Below are 10,105 nucleotides of genomic sequence, written 5' to 3'. Positions count from 1 at the left end.
TGAAGAAGGCGTTTGGTATGCTTTCCTTTATTGGTCAGAGTATTGAGTACAGGAGTTGAGAGGTCATGTTGCGGCTGTACAGGACATTGGTTAGGCCACTGTTGGAATATTGTGTGCAATTCTGGTCTCCTTCCTAAAGGTGTTGTGAAACTTGAAAGGTTCAGAAAAGATTTACAAGGATGTTGCCAGGGTTGGAGGATTTGAGCTATAGGGAGAGGCTGAACAGGCTAGGGCTGTTTTCCTTGGAGTATCGGAGGCTACAGGGTGACCTTATAGAGGTTTACAAAATTATGTGGGGCATGGATAAGATAAATAGACAAAATCTTTTCCCTGGGTCAGGGAGTCTGGAACTAGAGGGCATAGGTTTAGGCTGAGAGGGGAAAGATATAAAAGAGACTTACAGGGTAACTTTTTCACGCAACATTTAAGAGGCATTTGGATGGGTCTATGAATGGTTTGGAGGGATATGAGCCGGGTGCTGGCAGGTGGGACTAGATTGGGTTGGGATATCTGGTCGGCATGGACGATTTGGACCGAAGGGTATGTTTCCATGCTGTACATCTCTATGACTTTATGACTCTATATCCCTCCAAACCCTCCTATTCATATACCCATCCAGATGCCTTTTAAATGCTGTAATACCAGCCTCCACCACTTCCTCTGGCAGCTCATTCCACACATGCACCACCCACTGTATGAAAAGGTTGTCCCTTAGGTCCATTTTAAATCTTGCTTCCTCACCCTAAATGTATGCCCTCTAGTTCTGGACTCCCCAACCCCACTCGTCCACTTGGGAAAGGACCTTGTCTATTGTTCCTATCCATGCCCTTCATGATTTTATAAACCTCTATTAAGGTCACCCCTCAGTCTCCGACGCTCCAGGGAAAACAGCCCCAGCCTATTCAGCCTCTCCCTGTAGCTCAAATCCTCCAACCCTGGAAACATCCTTGTAAATCTTTTCTGAACCTTTTCAAGTTTCACAACATCCTTCCAAAAGGAGGGAGACGAGAATTGCACACAATATTCCAAAAGTGGCCTAACCAATGTCGAGTACAGTCGCAAAATGACCTCCCAACTCCTTTACTCAGTGCTCTGACCAATAAAGGAAAGCATACCAAACACCTTCTTCACTATCCTATCTACCTGCCACTCCACTTTCAAGGAACTACGAACATACACTCCAAGGTCTCTGTTCAGCAACACTCCCCAGGATCTACCGTTAAGTTCTGCCCTGACTTGTCATTCCAAAATGCAGCATCTCACAATGATCTATGTACAGGCAAAAGTAGACAAGTCACCACTTAACGGCACCATCTTCGGTACAAGGTCCCCAGGTACAGCTCCTTCAGCTACAGTTCTTAGAAAAATAGAGAAGTAAAAATTCCAGCATTGCAGATTTTAGGAATTTATTATTAAATGTAGAAAAACAATTCTCAGTGCAATGGTCTTCCAACACAGTCCATGCTGGGACTAGGCCTCCCTTCTGAACCAACCCTTCACTGTAGGCTTCACCTCAGGGTTCTCGAGGCTGGGAGATCGTTCTGGAATCACCTTGAGATTGGACATCCACCCCAGACTGAGTGACCGCCACAATGGGCCTCCATGCCAGGCCGCTATGCTAGGCTGAGAGGACACTTCATTAGGTCTGAGTGGGGGCCAGGAGTTCTGTGGCTGTGGGGTCAGAAGCTAGGAGTTCAGAGGCTGTAAGGTCAGACACCACGAGGGTTGGGAAGTCTTAAGGTCGGAGGCTGGGAGGGTCAGAGGCTGTAAGGTCGGACGTTGCCATAGTTGGAGGCTGGGAGTTCTGGAAGTTACTATGTTAAGTATATAATAATAATGTAAATTATTGTTACTCAGCATCTTCATAGAAATGAACAGATCTATTGAAGTCAGTTTCTTGATTTTTTTCACTGGTTTTGTTATCAGTGAGCGAGCAGATCCTCAACAACATGCTTAAGTGATATATAAGCTAATGGTCCTGCACAGAACATTAACCTGTGTTTCTAGGATGTTCAGTGTGCTACAGCCTCCCCAAATGTAAACAATTTGAGGCAAGAATCTAGTAGAAGGAAAAATGAGTAGAAAAGTAAATCTTTCAGAATATTGGGGCACTCAGTATTTAAAGCATGATTTTGTTGTGTAAAGTTATGAGGGCAGAGGTCATAGAAACATATCTACAGAATTGTACATTGAGACTCACTTTACATTTAGGTCTTCAATAAGGGGTTAGAATTGGTTTTACCTGGAAAAACCTCCATCTTAGCTTCAGAAGGTGGGAAAATATCCCAGAAGGTGGCCACTACCATTTTGATCATATAAAGGCGGGTAAAATACCAGCAAGCAGCATAGAGATACATTATTGATATTTAACAGACTTAAAACTTTAAAAGAAGCTAGTTAACAGAATTTAAAGATTTTCTGTAAGAACATCAAATGATATTCCTCAATAACAAAGTTTAAAACTCTGAACACAGAGTTTAAAAGTTTGAATAAAGGCAATGAAATTTAAAACAGCACTGATGTACTGCAAGGATACAAGTTTAAAACCAGCAGATTAATGTTGAGATGCTACAGATTTAAAACAGCTCTAAAAGAATAAGAATAAATACACACATTCAGAAGAAATTAACAGAAATAATACTTCCAAAAGTACTTCATGTCATTAATAGGCCAAACATAACTGAGGATTGTACATTTTAAGGAAACAATAATTAAGATACAGAATTGCTTCAAAATTAAATACTAGGTCTGTAGTTGAACAAGTTGAAACATATTGACAGATTCCATCAAAAAATTGTTATGATTTCAGCTGACAGTGCTACTGAATAAGTTGGATCTCAGAATGGAGTCTAACGATTTAGAGCATTATGTTTCCTTTAGTTTAATTAATGTGATGGTAAGTCACTCAAACATGTTCACACTAGGCTACAGCGTTTCTTGAACAACAGAACAGTAGGTTATTACACAAAAGAAAAAATTAAAAGCAAACTACCTAAGTATATACACCACCATTAGAAAGGTCTTAAAACACACCGCAAAACAAAGTTTCAAAGTGCTTCCCAACACTATTTGTTACAGAGACTCAAATCCAAAAATATTACTACCTCATTACCAAATGCTACTTGTACTGATTCTCCTCAGTTTCTGTAAGCTTTGATTTCTTACACAAATATTCATAAAATTGGGAACTTAAATTCTTTCAAGCTTTTAGTCACATGGAGATATGCAACCAAACATTCTGGCATGGAAGTTTCAGAAAATAAACTTTCCTACTGAGGTAATTATGTTTTCCCTGACCTGTCAACATTTATTTCCTGTCTAAGCTGAAATGAATCCTTGATTATTATGGACTGAAAACAAACTAATAGCCTTCAATGTTTACCTTACCTGTCATAACCCTACAGTGTAAACAATTTATTCCATTAAGACACCAGGATTTCACAGTCACCTGCTCTCTGACACATTCTGGTTTTGGTCACTGTTCCGGAAGGACTGTCTGACCTAGTTCTTTTTTTCAAACACCTACATGAAAATAGCCAATACCTATATGCCACTATTTTGAAATCCAAGCTCTTAAATTCATATTAATGCATATATAAATCTCATTTTAATCATAAATTATGAAAATATTGAAAAAGGTACATGTTTTAAAATCTTTTGATAATTATTTTAATCTGAAAAAAAACAAAATCCTAAACAAGCAAGATTTAACAGAAGAGTTCAGCTACTAGAGAAATCTGTTGTAATTTACTTAATGACTATTCCAGATTTGTAGGAAACAGTGACTGTGGATTTCATAAGAGACAGAATTGTTGTTGAAATTATTGATGAGTGTTTCAGATCTCTTACAGCCTAAGAAAGATTTAACTTTGAAGAAAGCTTTTCAAATCATGCTGGAAGCAGAAAGCGGAAAGGCTCACAGACAGATTCTGACAGGATCCTAGCTCGGGAGAGCAAAAATTCCTTTCAATACATGGACACTTGAAACAGGCACGTGACATGTCTACACAGAGAGTACTGCAAATAGCAGATACTGAGAGTCAGGTCAGTGTCATGGAACAACAAAGCTTCATGGGAAATGTCCAACCTTGACAAAAGAATGCTCCCTTTGTAAAACTAAGGGTCACTTTCAGAAGATGTATAGATGTAGGACACGGTTATAGATTCACAAATTTGCCAGTGACTCGCCACACAAGAAAATGAATATAGTAGAGCAAATCTGATTAGAAGGTTACCTTATGTAGAAGATTATGAAAGGAGACATTGGAGGTATACCTTGGGGAGAGTAGGGTATCAAAATAATTCTGAAAATGTGTTGCTGGAAAAGTGCAGCAGGTCAGGCAGCATCCAAGGAACAGGAGAATCGACATTTTGGGCATAAGCCTTCTATGCCCGAAACGTTGATTCTCCTGTTCCTTGGATGCTGCCTTACCTGCTGGGCTTTTCCAGCAACACATTTTTAGCTCTGATCTCCAGCATCTGCAGACCTCACTTTCTATCAAAATAATTCACTGATTCAACCAAGTGAAGGTTTATTAAAGTCAATGGATATCTTGTGAATTTTAAACTTGTTATAGGAATAAGAACTGTAGTGATTATAACAAGGTCAGCTACATGGAGCTCATAGAATATGAGTTCCCTGACTGGGGCTATTAATCTGCTCCAATCAGGGATCCCCAACTGACAGTTAAGAGCAAGAGTGTCAGAGGTTCTGTTCATTCTGTGAGTTGGCTCTGAAGGAATGGAGCAGTATTGATGACTCTCCCCAATAAGAGCTAAATAAAGGCTGTCTTGGTGATGGGATACCAGCCTCTGTGGAGTTACTTCACGTACCACCATCTTGCCTGGTCAGACACCATGGTAAAGAAACAGAAGTTACAACTTACAAAGAAAAAACAACATGATCCAAGTACAATTACTTTTAATATTTTAGGTATGCAACAAGTAGCACAGCAACTCAAACAGTACAAGAGTACAAGAATTGGAAATGTGCATTTGGCTCAAAATCAGAGCTCCTCACTTTTCAGTTTGCACACAGGTCATGGCCTCAACATCTAGGTAATAGCAGAAGGATTTATTCCAGTTCACCAAGAATCACTGGCTCAGAAATAAACCATTGGCAACTAACCAGTCAAGGAACAATTAGGAGAAGATTTTTACTGGACTTCCTAGAGTGATCCAGCGCCCAAAAGAGAATATAGCATCTAGTGAGCTCACCAACATTGGGAGAACTGTTTCCCACTGTCAACAAGAAGGAAATCACCAATTTTACAAGATTGGTGGAGATGTTTTCCATTCCTATCTTTACTGATGAACACTGTAATCCATTGTCACTCAGAGGAGAATGCTCAGTGCCAGGGAAAATGATAGCAGTGACTAAAGATGGGAAATTTCTAGTTCATCAGAAAGACATCCACTGAAAAGATTCAAACTCATCAACAATGTGAAGCAAAGAGCTTGTAGACTTCACTAAGACATATCAGCAGACAGAAGGACATGATTTCATTGAATAAAATGGAGGGGAGCTGCACATGAATCCATTGAAGCTAGACTAACACTTATTGATTCAGAACTGGTCAAGAAGAAGAATTTGTCTGGCCTGAATATTCAAGATATTATAAAACAAACCCCTTCAAATCAAAAAACCTTGCCTGATTGAGAAATTAGGCAACTACAGGGAAGAAAGAATTGTTTCAATAGAGGGACAGTACTCTCTGATGAACATTAATTAAAGATCCACAATTGATATCATGGAACAATAACCTGAGTGAGCAGTGAAGAGTTCATCTGTGCAGGAAATTCAGGAGATTAAGGATCCTCCAGAGAAGGTAATGGGTGAAAGCCAGGTTCAGCAGGAATAACAGTCTCTGGGAAGGACATCCAGAAAATCGAAAATCCTTTGGCAGAGAAGTGATTTGCAGAGAATCAGAACCAAAGTCAACAGTGCTCAAACTGAAGACTTACCAATCTTTCAAGTCATAAGGGAATGCATCCTGAAAGAATTATGCACTTCCCGATTACCTATACATGCGATTTTTATAGTTGCAAATGTGAAAAGAATTATACACATGAATATTAGATTGTTAATTATGAGGAATGTTGTATAAAGTAATGGTTCTTAAAGAGTTAACATTGGAGTTGCATTTGCTCCATTGATGTCACACAGTCTTTGGGTGAAGGAACTGTTAATCTTGCATGAGGACTTGACACAACAGATAGCTGATGTTTGTAAATACACCTAAATAGTTGATATTAACTGTATCTATGCTATTACGAAATAAAAAAGATCTTGATTTGTAGGACAAGTACCTCTTCTTAAGACTCTTTACTGAACTATCCTCTTCCACTGTTAGTTAGATGCAACATCGATAGGAGGATAGCGGGCTGTTTAACCTGATGTTCCTTTTGCATTAAAAAGGTAAAAAGAATGATTGGTGACAGTAAACCACCCCCAGCCAGCAGCTGCCAGTACTTGGTACCCAGAGTCCAATACAACAATAAGGTCCTGAAGTAGTCTGAGAGAATAACAAGATGTGTCCTAACATCTACAGCAGAAAGAGGACCCAGCTATTTCCTGCTACATTACAGAGTTACAGAATTGTTATAACGAAGAAAAAAACCATTCACTCTATTGTGTCTGCACTGGCTCTCTGAATGAGTGTTATGAGTTAAGACTCGCTTCGGCAGCACATATACTAAAATTGGAACTATACAGAGAAGATTAGCATGGCCCCTGCGCAAGGATGACAAGCAAATTTGTGAAGCGTTCCATATTGTTTTATGGGGTGGCACAGTGGCTCAATGGCTAGCACTGCTGCTTCACAGTGCTAGGGACCCAGGTTCAATTCCAGCCTTGGGTGACTGTCTATGTGGAGTTTGCTCATTCTCCCCATAACTGCATGGGTTTCCTCCGGGTGCTCTGGTTTCCTCCCACAGTCCAAAAATGCGCAGGTTAGGTGAATTGGCCATGCTAAATTGCCCCATAGTGTTCAATGATGTGTAGGTCAGGTGCGATTTGGAGATGCTGGTGTTGGACTGGGGTGCACAAAGTTAAAAATCACACAACACCAGGTTATAGTCCCACAGGTTTAATTGGAAGCACACTAGCTTTTGCAGCACCACTCTTTCAACCACCTGATGAAGGAGCAGCGCTCCAAAAGCTAGTGCTTCCAATTAAACCTGTTGGATTATAACCTGGTTTTGTGTGATTTTTAACTAGGTTAGGTGCATGAGTCAGGGATAAATGTAGAGTAATAGGGGAATGGGTCTGGGTGGGTTACTCTTCAGAGGGTTGGTGTGGACTTTTGGGCTGAAGGGCCTGTTTCCACGCTGTAGAGATTCTATGATTCCATTCTGCTACTGTTTCCCCACAAACCTGAATAGTTTATATTTAAACAACGATACAACACCCTCTTAAATCCTCAATGTAATCTGCCTCCAGCACATTTTGAGGCAGTGCATTCCATACCTTAACTACTGGCTGAATGGCAACAAGTTTTTCTCACATTACATTCACTTGTTATGCAAACCACCTTTTATCTGTGTATATTCATTCTTAATCCTTTCGTGAATAGGAACAGTTTTCCTTATTTACACACTTCTTGGGCTCCATCAATGCCTTCTGATACTTTAAATAGTGGTTTAAATTGTGAGATTACCAACACTTCATACAAACAAGTTAGATAATGAGTGCATATTTCCTGCTAACTGACATTTCAGTGAAAAACACAATGACACTATGCTCATACGTTAATATTGTCTATTCCCAGAAGCAATACAGGAAGGGGAGGGCAGATACCAAAGGGTAATGGCCACTAACTGGTAAACATCAATTACAAAATATGAATGTATTTTAAAGCATAATTAACACCTTGTTGCTACTATCAATTTAAGTATGTAAAAGTGCCTGGCAGCTGCCTCAATCTTTTCAACAGTAAATTGCACTGTTCTCATCTTCCCAACGTTTGTTTAAAATCACCATGCTTTCTCAATCCTGTTATAAATCCAACTGTTAGTAATACAGGACAAGTCAGATCCCAGAGTGAAATCGCACTTAAAAACCAAGAATGGTCTGTGTCTTTATCATGGAGGTCAGTCATTGAGCAAAGATATTAAAGAGACCTAAGGGGCAACTCTTTCACACAGAGGGTGGAGCGTGTATGGAATGAGCTGCCAGAGGAAGTGGTGGAGGCTGGTACAATTACAGCATTTAAAAGGCAGCTGGATGGGTGCATGAATAGGAAGGGTTTGGAGGGATATGGGCCAAGTGCTGGCAGGTGGGACTAGATTAGGTTATGTTTACTTGCTGTATGTCTCTATGATTTTAAGACTATACTTTTAACTAAATGCACTTTTAAGACCACAAAGCTTTATTACACACATGAGAAAAACATAACTATGTTATATTCTTTCTTTCACAGACTTTTTAATCCTCCAATTGCCATGCTGATTCAATGTCATTATTTCCCCACTTGTAACTTGCTGGATGGGATATCACTAATATCCAACCAAAATGCCACTTCTCAATCTTTGAGGCTTGATGCTGATCCTTGTAAGTCTTAAGGGTTTCTAGAATATGATTTTGGGATTTTTCCATAATGTTTTAAAAATTATTTGGTCATGGGATGTGGGCATCAATGACCAGGCCAGCATTTATTGTTCATCCCTAACTACTCCGCAGAAGGTGGTTTTCTTGTACCTCTGAAGTCCTTCAGGTGTAAGGACACCCCGCACTGTTGTGAGAAAGGGAGGTCCAGGATTTTGACTCAACAACATTGAAGAAATGGCAATATATACCTAAATTGGGATAATACGTGGCCTGTAGGGGAACTTGTAAATGCTGGTGCTTCCACAGTCCTTTGTACTTGAGGTGGTAGTGGTCTCGGGTTTGTTGGAGGTCGGTTCAGGAAGAGGCTAGGCCATGTCAGCTCCAATTGAAAGTTGTAGGAATGGGACTCCGTGCCTAGAGAGTTTACAGACAGTAACCAGCAGGACCAGGAAGGATGTGGTCTAGGAAATCAATGACTGTCCAGAAGGATGTAACATGTAACATCAGTATCAAGGTTACTGTTTCCTTTGTATTTCTAAACTTTACTTTCTTGATAAGGTGCTTTGTTGATGAAATGTGTCTGAAAGAAAAGTAAATGAGTCTTGAGCTTTTTAAAAGAAAGAAATTCCATGCACATTTCAAAAAAAGAATGGCTTTTCTGAGACCATCCAAACCAAAATGCCATCTTCAACACAGAAATAGACAATACACATGGGTGAAATGCTCACTTATCATGAAACAAATGATGTCCTATGTGCTATTTTGCTCTAAAGCAAATGCTGGAGCTGAGTTCATCTCAGGGTAAAAATGGTAGGTTTGGAAACTGGGCTACCTAAAATGGCATTTGGGGCAAAAAATGCACATGGGAGCCATTTTTAGTTTACAAAGCCAAACGAAAAGTGGAATTTTATAAATGCTTGCCAGAAGGCCTCGGGTTCAATCCCCAGCATCTCCACTTTGGGTGGAATGGAGACTCAGTGGTTAGCACTGCTGCTTCACAGCACCAGGGACCCAGGTTCGATTCCAGCCTCAGGTGACTGTCTGTGTGGAGTTTGCATATTCTCCCTGTGACTGCGTGGGTTTCCTCCGGGTTCCTTCCACAGTCCAAAGATGTGCAGGTCCTGTGAATTGTCCATGCTAAATTACCCTACAGTGTTAGGTGCATTAGTCAGAGGGAAAGGGGTCTGGGTGGGTTACTTTTCGGAGGGTCAGTGTGGACTTGTTGGACCGAAGGGCCTGTTTCCACACTGTAGGGAATCTAATCTAATCTAATCTAAACACCAGGAGATTATGAGCTGGGCGCAGAGCACAGAAAGATTATTCCAAATCTGGTGAGTTCTGAGGAAGGGTTGTTGTGCCCAAAATGCTAACTCTGATTTCTCTTCACAGACCCTGCTGAGCTTTTCCAGCAATTTCTGTTTTTGTTTCGGGTATAAGGTCACATTGATTATATCATACTTGCAGTAAAGATGAATGTGATGTGATACTTTCTGTGCAAGTGATTGATAATTGTGGGGTGAAGTACACAGCGATTACTGACAATAATACAGCCAAAAT

General features: G+C 40.2%; 1 long non-coding RNA gene and 1 other non-coding gene across 2 annotated transcripts in view; one reads left to right on the top strand and one right to left on the bottom strand.

Moving 5' to 3' along the window:
* Positions 1 to 6,755, bottom strand: part of LOC122562229 — a 19,721-nt gene extending 12,966 nt beyond the window's left edge. The window contains exons 1-2 of the long non-coding RNA XR_006315266.1: positions 6,676 to 6,755; positions 5,647 to 5,651 (exon numbers count right to left, since the gene is read on the bottom strand). This is a non-coding gene — a long non-coding RNA (uncharacterized LOC122562229). The remainder of the gene's footprint in view (positions 1 to 5,646; positions 5,652 to 6,675) is intronic.
* LOC122562376 lies at positions 6,676 to 6,778 on the top strand. The gene has a single exon (XR_006315293.1). It is a non-coding gene; the product is annotated as a U6 spliceosomal RNA (small nuclear RNA).
* The last annotated feature ends 3,327 nt before the right edge of the window (positions 6,779 to 10,105 follow it).

This window comes from Chiloscyllium plagiosum, chromosome 24, assembly GCF_004010195.1.
Source record: "Chiloscyllium plagiosum isolate BGI_BamShark_2017 chromosome 24, ASM401019v2, whole genome shotgun sequence".
NCBI lineage: Eukaryota > Metazoa > Chordata > Chondrichthyes > Orectolobiformes > Hemiscylliidae > Chiloscyllium > Chiloscyllium plagiosum.
The sequence above is the reverse complement of the archived record's forward strand: the minus strand, read 5'-3'. Positions and strand labels throughout refer to the sequence as shown.